At 47.6% G+C, this 14,185-nt stretch overlaps 1 protein-coding gene across 9 annotated transcripts in view; it reads left to right on the top strand.

Moving 5' to 3' along the window:
- Positions 1-14,185, top strand: part of TMEM40 (transmembrane protein 40) — a 58,330-nt gene that overhangs the window by 18,441 nt on the left and 25,704 nt on the right. For 3 of the 9 annotated variants that reach the window (XM_045990820.1, XM_045990815.1, XM_045990811.1), the window contains exon 1: positions 7,537-7,585. The exons of 5 other annotated variants lie outside the window; for them this stretch is intronic. The gene's annotated coding sequence lies outside the window, so the exon portion shown is untranslated. Of the gene's footprint in view, positions 1-7,534; positions 7,586-14,185 lie in introns of those variants that run through there. One more of the 9 variants, XM_045990816.1, reaches the window with a different exon arrangement.

Here is a 14,185-nt window from a genome sequence, read left to right as displayed (position 1 = left end):
CGGTGTGTCTGCTTCTCTTTCACCCCCTCCCCTCCTCTCCTTCTCCCCCTCTTCTCCCCCTCCTCCTACCCTGTATACACTTGCTCTCTTTCTTTCCCAAATAGATAAATAAAATCTTAAAAAAAAAAAAAAGACCCCCCCCCATGGTCCCCACAGGTGTGTTCTCCCTCACCTCAATGAGTAGCAAACCCACCTTGTTTAACCACAGGCGGCTCCAGTAGCCTCTGGCTGGAGGACAGTAATGACCCTTGGGGTTCCATTTGGCTCTGGATTCTGTAACTATGACATTTCCACAGTTTTGCCTCCTGGACCAGCTGCAAGGCACACGGCAATAGGAAATGCATCACATCCCTTCTTCAAAGCTGCAGCTGGGTGCTGGACACAAGTAGGCCCTCAAGATGAGACCAGGTTCCTCCCTAACCCAGTACTGAATCCAGCAGTCTTGGGCAGGGTCAGCCCTCGCTGTCCTGTTTCCCTGGAGGTCACTTTCTGCTCCCCTCGACCCCCCCACCAGAGCTGCAGGGTTCGGAGTTTTGCCTGTGTTCTTTCTGCTTTGCAAATGAAGGGCGTTGCTATTTGGCCAGAACTGTGGGGCCCCAGCTCCTGGAGCCTGGGATTTGAGCCCCCCCCCCCCATCTGATGGGGAACTTGATTCATTTCTCTTTCCCCTGATTCTCTGACCTTCAGGAAAAACAAACCCTAAGGACCCCAGGGCCCATACTCAGCCATAGGACCCAAGTTCCCAACTCACTTCTCCCCCTTTCTTCTAATGGCACCACAGCTCCCCAGGACAGAGGACTCCCCCACCCTGTCCCTGATTGTCACTGTTCACTTTTCTCCAAGGAGTGCTGCTTTTTTCCTTTCTTTCCTGCGGGCTGAATGTTTATTCCTACCGGAGCCATTGAATACACCTGCTTTCTCTCTTCCTTTCCTATATAAAGCCAGACTCAGAACTGAAGGAGGGGGCTGTCAGGAGTTTGGTAACGGTGGTTCAACCCCAGATCTCATCATTTCATCACTTCGTGGCCTGGGGCAAGTTACTCAACCCCTCAGGGTTTTAGCTTCTCCCATGAAGCTTCTTGTGTTATATCTGCTCCAGGGTCAGACCTTTCCCTCACCTGGAGGAAGGTTCACATTTTCTGAACACAGGATCCTTTTGGGAAAGGGCCCATCTTCAGACGCAGACATCCCTCTTCTTTGACGGACAGCCTCAGCAGGGGCAGCAGCTCTAGACTGTTCTTTGAGCACCTCAGGTGACAGTGGAGGAAAGAGGAGTGTCTCTTTTTTCTGCAAAGTGGTGTGATCACTGAGCTGAGGGTCAGGAGTTCTGGGTTCTAGTCCCACCTCTGCCCCCAAACTTTCTACACATCAGTGGTGAGGTCTGTTTAATCTCTGGACCTCGGTTTCCTCTTCAGTAAAATGTATTCAAGAATGCTTGGTTAGGGGCACCTGGGTGGCTCAGTTGGTTAAGCGTCTGCCTTTGGCTCAGGTCATGATCCCAGAGTCCTGGAATCAAGCCCAGACAGCAGGGAGTCTGCCTTTCCCTCTGCCCCTCCCCCTCCCACTGCTCTCCCATGTGCACGCTTTCTCTCCCAATGAATAAGTAAAATCTTAAAAAAAAGAAAAAAAAAGATGAATGCTTGCTCAGTTTGCATCCTTGTTCAGCCAGATCCTGAGAACTGGAAGAGAAAATAACTGGCACTTTGAGGGGTGGCCCATGGACTGGGAGAAAATATTGGCAAACCACATATCTAACAACGCAACAGTAAAAATATAAACATCTCAAGTAGAAAATGGGCAAAAGACATGAGTAGACATTTCACCAAAGAGGATGTACACAGATGGCAAATAAGCACATGGAAAGATGTCCAACACCATGAGCCACTGGGGAAATGCACAATGAGACCCATCAGAAGGATTCAGATAAAACATGGCAGCAGCGTCAAATGCTGGCAAGGATCTGGAGAAACTGGATCACTTGTACATGGCTGGTGGGAATGGAAAATGGTACAGCCACTCTAAAAAAGATTATGACACTTTCTTAATATACTAAACAGGTAATTACCATATAACTTGATAATTGCATTCATGGGCGTTTATTCCCAGAAGGGTGAAAATTTATTTCCATGTAAAAGCCATATATAAATGTTCGTAACAGCTTTATTCATAATAGAACTGGAAACAACCAAGTGTCCTTCAGTAGGTGAATGGCTAATGATCTATAACAGATCCACACCATGGAACAGGGCTCAGCAATGTAGAGGAACAAGCTATTGATAGAAACAACAACGGGAACGAATTTAACAGAGAAGTAAGCAGAATGAAAGAAGCTAATCCCCAAAGGTCACAAACTATATGGTTCCTTTATATAACATTCTTGAAATGATGAAATTATAGAAATGGAGAAGAGATAAGTGGTTGCCAAGGATCAGGAAGGGGAAAAGTGAGAAGAAGAGTAACTATGGGTTACTATGGGTGTGGCTCTCAAAAGGCAGCTTGAGGGATCCAGGTAGTGATGGAAATGTTCTGTATTTTAACTGTATCAATGTTAATATCCCTCTTTGTGAAACTGTCCTGTAGTTTTTCAAGATGTTCCCATTGGAGGAAGCTAGATAAAGGGCTTCCTTTAAATGGGATCTTAATACGATCTCTGTATTATTTCTTAAAACTGCTTTAAAACTTAATCCCTTAATATGGGATCTCTGTATTATTTCTTAAAACTGCATTTGATTATCTCAAATAAATAATTATTTCAAATACATTATAAAAAGTTTCATTAAAGAAAAAATGGTCAGAGGTAGTTTTTTGGTTTAATGTTTAATATTTAATTAATTTATTTATTTGAGAAAGAGAGAGAGAGAATGAGTGGTGGGAAGGGGCAGAATGAGAGGAGAAGCAGGCTCCCCACTGAGCAGGAAGCCTGAAGAGGGGGCTCAAGTCCCAGGACTCGGAGATCATGATCTGAACTGAAGTCAGCTGTTTAACTGACTTATCCACCCAAGCATCCCTCTTTATGAATTTTTATTCATGTTTTTAAAAGATTTTATTTATTTATTTGACAGAGAGAGAGATCACAAGTAGGCAGAGGCAGGCAGAGAGAGAGAGGGGGAAGCAGGCTCCCTGCTGAGCAGAGAGCCTGATGTGGGGCTTGATCCCAGGACCCTGAGATCATGACCTGAGCCAAAGACAGAGGCTTAACCCACTGAGCCACCCAGGTGCCCCGTCTCTTTATGAATTTTTAAAATGTAACTTTGGTCCTCGTTCTTTAAAGTAGACATAGAGACCCTGGCATCTGAGAGTTAGAAGCACTGTCAGGGTCACCAGGTTCAAACTCTGCCTTCAGCTAAGGCTGGTTTTCATCCTGCCCATTTTATAGGCAGAACAACTGAGGCCCAGAGGCCAGCATGAGTCATGCTTAATCTGGATTTAGGAATATTTTAAATTCCAGTTCATATAGCATCAGCTGCAGCTGTTGGTTCTCAGACTATGGAGTTGCAAAGATTCGAGTCTCCGCCAGAGGCTGACTCTTCAAACATGGATTTCAGTGACATATATAGGGGTTTCTAAACCCGACGTTTAGGTTGGGGTTTCTGCACAGAGGAGTGGAAAAAATCCCAGCTTTGCAGTCGGGGAAACTGGGTTTCAAACCCTGACCCACCCAGTCAGTTTCCGGTTAGTTATGTGACCTGGAGCAAATCATTTCAGCTCTGACTCTCAGTTTTCTCATCCATGAAATGGGGCCAATGCCCCCTGATTTAGAGGATCCATTTAATAAATGTTTCGAGGTGCTTAAGACAGGCCCTGTCCTCACAGATATCCGTTTGGTGACTCAGTAAAAGTTCATGTAGAGAACCAGGCTCGTGGGTGTGCATAGTAGGAGGACGCTCTTTCCCCTCTACACCTGCATGGCATAACTCTCAGACCTAACAAGTCCATGAGGAGTTCCCATCTGACTGAGGGATCCCAGTGGCCTCATCACAAGAACGCAGAGGCAGAGTGTGGGCTGACTGTATGCAGGCATGCTTCCAAGCACTTTATACCAATCATGTCACCATGGATAGGGACTGCCATCTCCCCATTTTGATGGATGTGGAGACTGAGGCTGAACTTTCTGTTGCCTCCGGAGTGCACAGTGCACGTGCTTGCTGAGTCAGGTGGGCCCCCAGCAGGCAGTTCTGGAATGCAGGGAAGCCGGATGCCACGCTCAGCTGCTGAGTTGGCTTCCCTGGGGCTGTCAGCTGTGTCCACAGGACAGTGGGAGGTTGTCTCATGAATCACCACCCCCCCATACACACACATAGGGCAGTGAGGTCACCTCGGGAGGGAGCTGAGCGGGGGCTTCCTGAGCACCTCTGGCAGCCCCGCCGCAGCCCTGGTCATCTGGCCATGTTGGAGAGATAGGAAATGCCCTGAGGTTGTGTGCCTCCATCCTGTGTCAGGTCCATACAACCTGGTGCTACAGGTGAGGCAGGGAATAAACTCTTCATTTACTCGGAGAGGGGAAGTACCTTCACCTGGGATCAGGAAGCAAACAGAAGGTGAAACGGGGTTTTTCTGAGCACTTACTATGTGCCAGTCCTTGAAACCTTTAAATGATATGAAGTATTCTTCAGGCCAGTGATCCTTGAACAAGCATCAGAAGCACCTTTGGGGGGTAGTTAAATACAAATTATGAGTCTCACCTACAGAGTTGCTCATTCAGTAGGACGGGGATTGGACCAGAGAATTTGCATTTCTAAAGCGTCTTCACATTATGCTAATACTGCTGGTCCACATTTTAAAAGTAACTAATCAGTTCAACTTCCTTTCCCATATTTAATAGTAGTCTTTAACTTTCTTGTTACATATCTCCAGAGACGGGGGACTCATTGCCTCTTCTCTCAACCTATGCCATTTCTGGATTGTTCTTACAGAAAAGACAGGAATTTTGTGTGTGCTTGTGTTGAGATGAAAACTAACTCTATTGGCCTTCCCCTGCAGCCCATTCTTTCGCCTCTGGATTACATGGTGTCATCAGCCAGGACCAGCTGGAAGGGAGAGGAGATGTATAGTTAGACTGAGGGTCTCCCTTACCCTACCAGTCCATCAACCAAACCCTGCCTATTCTACCTTCTAAATCAGGGCTGTCCACAGGAATATGTTGTGAGATCTATGTACCCACAAAAATTTTTAGCTTTCAAGTAACTACATTAAAAATAGCAAAAAGAGGGCGCCTGGGTGGCTCAGTGGGTTAAAGCTTCTGCCTTTGGCTCGGGTCATGATCCCAGGGTCCTGGGATCAAGTCCTGCACTGGGCTCTCTGCTCGGCAGGGAGCCTGCTTCTTCCTCTGTCTCTGCCTGCCTCTCTGCCTACTTGTGATCTCTGTCAAATAAACAAAATCTTTAAAAAAATAAAATAAAATAATTAAAATAGCAAAAAGAAGCCGGTGGAACTAATTTTAATCACATATTTTCTTTAACCCAGTATATCCAAAATAGTATCTTTTTAACAGGTAACTAATATCAAAAATATTATTGAGCTCTTGTATATTCTTGTTTTTCATAGCATGTCTTGGATGTGTTTTACACTTACAGCACATCTCAACTCTGACCAGCCACATTTTGAGGACTCCATAGCCACATGTGGCCTGTGGCTACTGTTTGGGACTGGGCAGTGCCCCTGTCCCTAGTCCTTATCTCCCCTGTCATGGCTTGTGCTCACCTGGATGCCTGCCCCTCACAGCCTCCCTAATCCATAACATGGCAACCAAATTGTCTAAATTGTAGATTTCATCATGTCCCCCTTGTGTGGCTCCCTGTTGCTCTCAGGATAACATCTGGCTTCCTTGTTCTGGCTCCCAAGGCCCTGCCTCTTGCTTTCCCTTCTCCCCTCTTCCAGGCCCCACTCTCTGCTGTACTATTTCCAGATCCTCAGAACAAGCAGTGTCTCTTCCTCCTAAACCTTTGCATACATTCCCCCTGTCTGGAATGTCCTTGCAATTCTTCTTCAGCTTCCCTTTCAGGTCACTTCTTCAGTCAACAAACTTTATTGAGCACCTACTATGTGTCAGACACCAGCCTAGCTCCTGGAACAAACAATACATAAGGAGTATTACTAAAAACATATAGTATGTCGGATGACAAACAATAAAGCGAGATGACAGGGAAAGGTGATGCTGGCAGTTACTACCTTGTACCTGGTGGTCAGGGAAGGCCTCTTGGTGACTTTAGAGCAGAGACCTGAAGAAGTAAGGAAAGGAACCAGATGGCTACTGCGGAAAAAGCATTCTAGGCAGAGGGACCAGCCAGTGCAAAGGCCCTGAGGGTAGACTCTAACTGGAGTGTTTGGGGCACATTCCAGTATAGCTGGGCAGAGTGAGAGAGGAAGTCATGGGAACTAAGGTCAGAGAGAGCAAGAGGTGGGTCCCAGATAGTGGAGGGCTATGTAAGAACTTGAGTTTTATCCTGAGTGAGGTGGGAGTCCTGCAATGGTGCTGAGTGGAGGAGGGACATGAGCTGACTTGGATTTTAACCTGATACTTCTGATTGCCACGATTAGGACAGCTACTGGGCTGAGGGTAGGAGTAGACAGACTAGTGATCATGTTGGCTGGACCAGCGTGGTTGCCATGGAGGTGGAGAGAAGAGATTGGCTTTGGGATACATGGATGGTGGGGCCAACAGGGTTTTCCAGATATGTCATATACAGAGTATGAAAGAGCAGAGAGTCAAGGATGACTCTAAGATCTTGGCCTGAGCTTAGGATCCAAATGACTCCTCTTCCAGGAAGCTCTCTCAGGAACCCACAGCTCTCTGGGCCTTGCCCTAATGTGGCCTGTCATGGCCTGTCTCTAGCTTGCCTGGGTGCTTCCCAAAGCAGTATAGGACTTGTTTACTATTCTGCTTTCAGGTTGTTTGATAAGTGAGTAAGAAGCAAAGGCAGGGTGAGCTGGAGTTATTCTTGGACTCACTGTAGTTCAGTCCCCACTCCTCACCCCCCCTGGGGCCTGTGTTTTCCTGTCTGCACAAGGCAATGGATATTCTAGCCTTTGCCCAGTTTCCTCACTAGAGAGGGCACTGCCAGTCCCATTCACAGGAATCCTTCAGTCCTCTGAGTACTGGGCCTTGGGTCCTGCTCCATGCCCAACCTCACCCCTGGGGAAAGCACTGGGTTGGCCCACACGGCTGGGACCTGAGTCAGTCTCACCAATGAGGTGGGATCTGGGACACAACCCACCTCCTCCCTGCTGAGAGTTTGGCTCACCCAAGCCTGGTGCAACTACCCCACACATCGCTGCCCCCTGACTCAGCAGTCATGGCCATGCTCGTGGGGTGGTTCTAGGGCTTTAGCTGCCTCATCTGCTATGCCTGGGGTGTCATGAGGACATTTTCAAATCAGACAGGAAGGCCTGGGGCCCCGATAGTACCAGCAGGAAGGAATGCCACCCGGGTGAACGAGCGTGACCCAGGGCAACTCATGCCCCGCCCCCTCCCTGTCACGGGGGTGTGGCCTGGCCTCTCCCACCGCCCTCTTCCCCTGCCCAGTCTGACATCCGCACAGTCCACACACGGCTCTCCTGGCAGCCAACACCGGCCTCCAGACCACAGGTACCGGGACACGTGCTGGGTGAGGGGAGGGGAGAAGGGTTAATTTTTAGAACAGGCTCTTCCATCGGCCTGACGTTTCGTGGTTCCTAGGTGGACCTGGATTTGCTCTGCACCTTCCTAGCTGGGTGAGCACCTCAGTCTCCATCTCTGGAGGTGTCAGGGGAGGATGACAAGTATTCACCTCCCTGGGTTGTTTTGAGGATTGGGCCAGCCCTTGTCTGGCCATAGCAGGTGTGACCAACTCCTGTTTCTGTCGCCAGCTTGCTGCGGGACGTTCAGAAAAATCTTTGATGGCTCTGAGCCTGTTTCTCCATTTGTGAAATGAAGGGTCAAACTAGATCTCTGAAAGCTTCGTCCACTCTGCCCTTGCGGGACCAAACACTTGGGAGGACGAAGGTGTTTCCCCCCAAAACATCCCAGTTTCTGTGCTTTGACTAGCACGTGAAGGCAGCTGCGCTCTGGATATCCCTTCCGAAGGCGCCCTGGGCCCTCGGGGCTGGGCCTGATAGACTCGAGAAGAAGAGGAAGCCAGTCGTCTCCTCTGCCTTGGGCACCTCTGGGGAGAAAACGCTGAACTTGCAGAGCCGGGCCATGGGGGAAGGGAGCCCTGCTGCCTGTCAGAGGCTCACCCAGGCTGAGGGGCCTGGGAGGGAGCCCCGCCCCTCGGCCCCGCCCCCCTCGGCCCCGCCCCCCTAATGCGGCAAACGTCCTCTGGGGAGTCTCTCGGCTGGTAGGGGGCGTCCCAGCCCGTCTCCTCAGAGGTGGCCTTCAGGCCTTCAGCCAATCCGTTTTTTTGTTTGTTTGTTTGTTTTGTTTTGTTTTTGGTAAGGGGGACAAAAGATGAGAGCCCCGTGCTTATTATTTTATGCTGCTTTGTTTAGAAACTGCCAGAAAAGTTGAGTCAGGAGTGTGTCAGGGGGAGTTGTGGTGAGGGAAGGATGCGGTGTTCTGTGTGGGGTCCAAACCAAGCGGACCTGTAAGCAATGGGCCCTCTGCTGTCTCTGGAACCGTGGAGCTGGGGCTAGTGCAGCCTCTAAAACGCCTCTAAACCTGTGCTGTGAAATCCCCTCAGGCCACTCTCCCTCCAGCTCCCGCTCCGCCGCGGGGTGTGGGGGAGGGGTGGGGTGGCGAGGGGGGTGCGCGTTGGATTGGAGGGGGTTCGGGGGCGGGGTTCCTCATTCTCTTTTTCATTCCATAACAACTTTATTGAGATATCATTCACATACCATCAAATTCACACTATTCAAGTGTACCAGTCAGCGTTTTTAGTATATTCAGCGTCGTGCACCCATCACCACTAATTGAGAATCTAGAATTTTTATCACCCCCAAATAAACCCTGGACCCTTTAGCAGTCACCCCACATTTCCTCCTTCCCCTGGCAACCTCTAATCTACGTTGTGGATCATCTCTGTGGATTTGCTTATTCTGGATATTTTATATAAATGGAATCATTTAACAGGTGCTCCTTTCTGACTGGCTTTTTTTTTTTTTTTTTTTCTTTCTCCACTTAGCATCATGTTTTCAAGGGTTATCGATGCCTTGGCATGTCATCATGGCTTCATCCCTCTTTCTGGCCAAGTGGTGTTGTATGATTGTATCACATTTTATTTATCCGTTCATCAGTGAATGGACACTTGAGTTGTTTCTGCTTTGTGGCTATTACGAATAAAGCTGCGTGGACAATCATGTGAGAGGAGTTTTTGAGTGGACATAGGTCTTCAGTTCCGTTGGATGTATACCTAGAGTGGACTTGCGGGGTCATATGGTGAATTTATGTTTGACATTTAGAGAAGTCACTAAGCTTTCCCAAAGGGGCTGTTCCATTCTGCAATCCCACCAACTATACATGAAGGCTCCCAGTTTTCCGCATCCTTGTTAGCACTGGTTATTATCTGGATTTCTTATCATAGCCATCCTAGAGGGTATGAAGCAGTATCTCATTGTGGTTTTGTTTTGTGCCTTTTTAAAGTTTTAATTATTTAAGTAATATCTGTGCTCAACATAGGGCTCGAACTCATGACCCTGATGACATCAAGAGTCATATGCTCCTCCGAATGAGCCAGCCAGGCGCATCTCTCATTGTGCTTTTGATTTGCATTTCTCTTAATAAAGAGATGTCGAGCATTATTCCAGGTACTACTGACCATTTCTTTAGAGAAATGTCTGTTCAAATCTTTTGATTCTCAAATCAGATTGTCCTTTTATGGTTGAGTTGTAGGCATGCTTGTTTTTCCAGGGGAGGGCTCTGAGGCTCTGAGAATGAATGTGGTGTGCAGTGATCCCATTTAGTGGAGGGTAGTGGTGGGAACTCAATCCAGGTCTGTCCGACGTTCAAGACCCAGAGAGCTCCTTCTCTAGAACTGGATGCCTCCTTTCTGGTTTTCACTGTTGCCAAATTGCATGTGTGTTGTGGGGAGAGGGGGAGAAAGAGACAAGAGAAAAAGATGAAAAAGAGAGAAACTTTGATGACAGAATGAGAAGGGAGGCTGGAGCGGCTCTGGCTGTTTAAACAGGCACCCACCTTGGAGAGTCAGAGCTGGGGAAAACCTTTTAAGAGTTTTTGGTTTCCTCCCATTAATCTTCAAATGTTGTGGGGCAGGGGCTCAACAATTTTTACTAGGGGGCTCACTCCCCTCTAGTTCTTCTTAGTTCCTAAATCTGAAACAAATCTGATTCAACCTTGAAACCCCACCAGAGAGCAACATCCCCTAGTGTCTAGCTGGGTCCAAGGATCTGAAGCAGTGGTTGCCATGCCTTTTTTTTTTTCTTCCTCTTTTTTTTCCGGGGTGGGGGAAGGAAAATGGGCAGGGACAGAAGGAAAGGGAGAGACAGAATTCCAAGCAGACTCCACACCCAGCACAGAGCCTGAAGCAGGGCTCAATCCCACTACCCTGAGATCACCACCTGAGACGAAATCAAGAGTCTGATGCCCAATGAATGAGCCACCCAGGTGCCCCAGTCACACTTCTAGATTGCACAGTCTTCCCAAGAAAAAAGCTTTAGGCACCCCCAACAGATACATATTTATAGATTTGGAAATGATATACAAGGACTGTAATGATTAGCTAATGTTTAAAGGCCCAGTATACACTCAGTGTGAATTTAATCATGAATATAGTGGATGGAAGTCCACATTCCGAGTAGTTTTCCTATTGTAATTTCAGTAAGCAATACACATTGTATTGTTATCCATGCTGTGGCATGTCATCAGGACTTCATCCCTCTTTCTGGCCGAATGGTGTTATATGATTGTATCACATTTTATTTATCCATTCATCAGTGAATGGACACTTGGGTTATTTCTACTTTGTGGCTATTATGAATAAAGCTGCTGTGGACATTCACATGTGTATTGCTTACTGAAATTACCTCTCCATGTGTATGAGATCCCATTCATTGTTGTTTTCGACATGGTAAGGTGGTTGATAAAGGCCTTGAGCGAGGAGCAGCTAGCAGTCTGTGCTGCGCTTTTCCTGCTGCTTGCTTGCACTTTCTGGATTAGAGTTATCTCCATCTGTGGTTTCCTTGTAGGGACCCTTTGAAGCCATTTTTCTACTCTGTAGGAGTTGATTTGGTTAAAATGCATTGTCTGAGCCTCAAATCCACCCAGCCTGGCACCAGGGTATCGCAATATATGGTAATAGGCTGAATCTAGAGAAATGAAAGACAGGGTCACAGGAGACCTATTGTGGGGCTTCCCATTGGGCTTGGGATGCCCACTTAGTAGGCATGACAGTCAGTATCTGACACATAGCCAAGGGTGCACATCAGGGTTAAACTATATACTGTTAGCTATTTTTAGTTAAAAGTTTAGTAGAAATAGGTGGACTGATATGTCCCTCCTGTACTTTGGAGGTTATAATTTGAGAGACTGGTAGGTTCTGAGCTAAGGACATCTAGGCCAACCTCTGCCACCCTTCATGGCAGGGTGCCCATGACCAACCAAAGCAATTCTCTAAAGAATTTTAGAAAATTGTTCTTATATATTGAGCTGGCATCTGCCCTAGTGACATCCCAAGGTCCTGGCCTCTGGAGCTCACAGCCCCATGTGGTCCCTCTGTCCTGCAGGATGCCCTGCAGATACTGGGGGACAGTGACCGAGTCTGTCCACGCAGTGCTTATCCCTAGGCTCCTGTTCCTCCAGCCACTTCTCTTGGCTTTGATCTTAATACCCCACACTTCCCCTGGATTATCTGTTTGTCCAGACACTATTCTGTTCAGAACCCAGGATTGAACATAGGATGGGAGATGGTGAGATATGGGTCACCTTCTTCACTGTAGACTCTGTCTTTCTGTTAATATGACCTAAGGGTGTGTTAGCTTTGCTCTGTAGCTCTATCACTTTGTTGGCTCATATTACACTTTAACAAACAATGGTTATGCACCTGCTATCTGCTGGACACCAAGTTAGATGCTTGTGCTAACATTTACTTATCTTTCAGAGGATCTTTGAAAACTCCTAGGTCTTTCTGTATGAACGGCCTCCAAGCTGGGTTCATCCATCCTCTTTCTGCACAACTTGATTTTGTCCCTTTTTATTTTTCTATTTTATTTATTTTTTTTTTAAAGATTTTATTTATTGGTCAGAGAGAGAGAAAGCACAAGCAGGGGAGTGGCAGGCAGAGGAGAAGCAGGCTTCCTGCTGAGCAGAGAGCCCGATGTAGGACTCAATCCCAGGACTCTGAGATCATGACCTGAGCCAAAGGCAGACACTTAACTGACTGAGCCACCTAGGCCTCCCGATTTTGGCCCTTTTTAACCTTCTAGGTTCAGCCTAGGTACACTGCTCAGAGGCAACCTTAGGCCCTGGGTGTGCTGTGGCCAAAGGATCATGTAGATTCATAATGGGTCCATCTGGCGCGTGGTCCACTGGCTGGGGGCAGTGTGGGTTGTTATCCCACCATTAAACTGCCTGGACAGACTTGAGACAAGATGGTGGAGGAGGTGGAAACTGAGGCATCTCCCTTCTTTCTCTCTGTGAGATTCCCCTCATGCTTGACTTCAGACTCAGATTTGAGTTCATATCTAGATGCCTTGCTGTGTGACCTTGGGCAAGTCCCTTTCCCTTTCTGGGGCTTGGCTTTGGTGTCCTGGCTACAACTCTATGGAATTGTAACTTGGAGAAAGGGAGAGACCGCCAAACCTGGGAAGCTGGGGGTGGGGTGGGGGTGAGGTGAGCCTGGGACAGGAAGGGGGAGAGTGTTAAAGAAGAAGGGGTATGGGGGCGCCTGGGTGGCTCAGTGGGTTAAGCCTCTGCCTTCGGCTCAGGTCATGATCTCAGGGTCCTGGGATCGAGCCCCACATCGGGTTCTCCGCTCAGCGGGGAGCCTGCTTCCCTTCCTCTCTCTCTGCCTGCCTCTCTGCCTGCTTGTGATTTCTCTCTGTCAAATAAATAAATAAATAAAATCTTTAAAAAAATAAAAAAAATAAAAATAAAAAGAAGAAGGGGTATGAACAAGTAGCATAAAGGAAAGAAGGAGAGCCTAAAGAAACTTTGTAGGCTGGCATTTCTCTAAGCTCTTAAATTCAGTACTCTTCCACTTCTTTCATGAAGCACTTTGTCTATGCCAGGGACTAGAATGTAGTAGAGAACAAGAAAAACATGATTCCTCTTCCCAGGGAGCTCAGAAGTCAAGTCTTTTTCATTTCAATCTTCACAGCAACCCTGCAAACAAGGACACTAATCCCCATTTTACAGACAAAGAAATTGAGGCTCAGTACCCAAAGATTTACTACAGAGCTGGGAAGCAAAGTGATAAAGCACGACTTGAACTGGCTCTGTCAGACCCCATTGCCTCAGTGACTTAATCAAGATACCTCTCAGTATAATGTCCTGGCAAAAGGCATGACAATTTACCATGTACTTTCCTATCCACAACCCCATATGCACTCCAAAATGTGAATAACCAGAGTGATGTTATTATCTGTCTTGCAAATGAGAATAAAAACCTAGAGGGTGGAAGTGATGTGCCCAAGGGCCCAGGGTCGGTTGGAGGCACGGCCAGGACTAGGCTCTTGGTCTTAAGGACGGTTGAGTCAGTTTCCTCCCCCACCCCTGTCCCTGCCCTGGCGGTGCTGAGAGGACTTCGAGCCACAAAAGCTGATGAAAAGACCATTTCTGTTCCAGGCCCCTGGCTTCCGAGGGTCTGTTTCTGATTCATTCCCCTCCCTAACTGATCTGATGGCGGGATAGAACAGCTCCGGACCTGGGCATTGGCACTGTCCAACATGTGCTGCAATAGTGCCCAGGTCTGGATTCCAAGATGTAAAGGCTGACCTGGAAAATGTCGGGGATTGAAGCCTGTGGCATTTCCCAAAGCTGCTCCAAAATACACTGAACCATACATATTGTGGGGGTAAAGAGCTGTGCTCTTGCATGCTTTGGGGAAGCATAGGAATAGGGTAAAAGAGCTTTCTCTTCTGCAGGCATTTTCGGAGCCTTTAATATGCAATCGCACATTTTAGAACTCCAAGGTGGGGGCTATGGGAAGCAGTGTCACACAAACTTCTTTGAACACAAAATCTTGGGGCATTTCAATGGCTTGCTGTTCCCCACAAGAAACAAATAAACGCATCTTATTGTTAGAACATGCTGTCC

This window comes from Meles meles, chromosome 20 (genome assembly GCF_922984935.1).
Source record: "Meles meles chromosome 20, mMelMel3.1 paternal haplotype, whole genome shotgun sequence".
NCBI classification, from domain to species: Eukaryota; Metazoa; Chordata; class Mammalia; order Carnivora; family Mustelidae; genus Meles; species Meles meles.
Note: the sequence above shows the minus strand (reverse complement) of the source record. Positions and strands in the feature narration are given on the sequence as shown.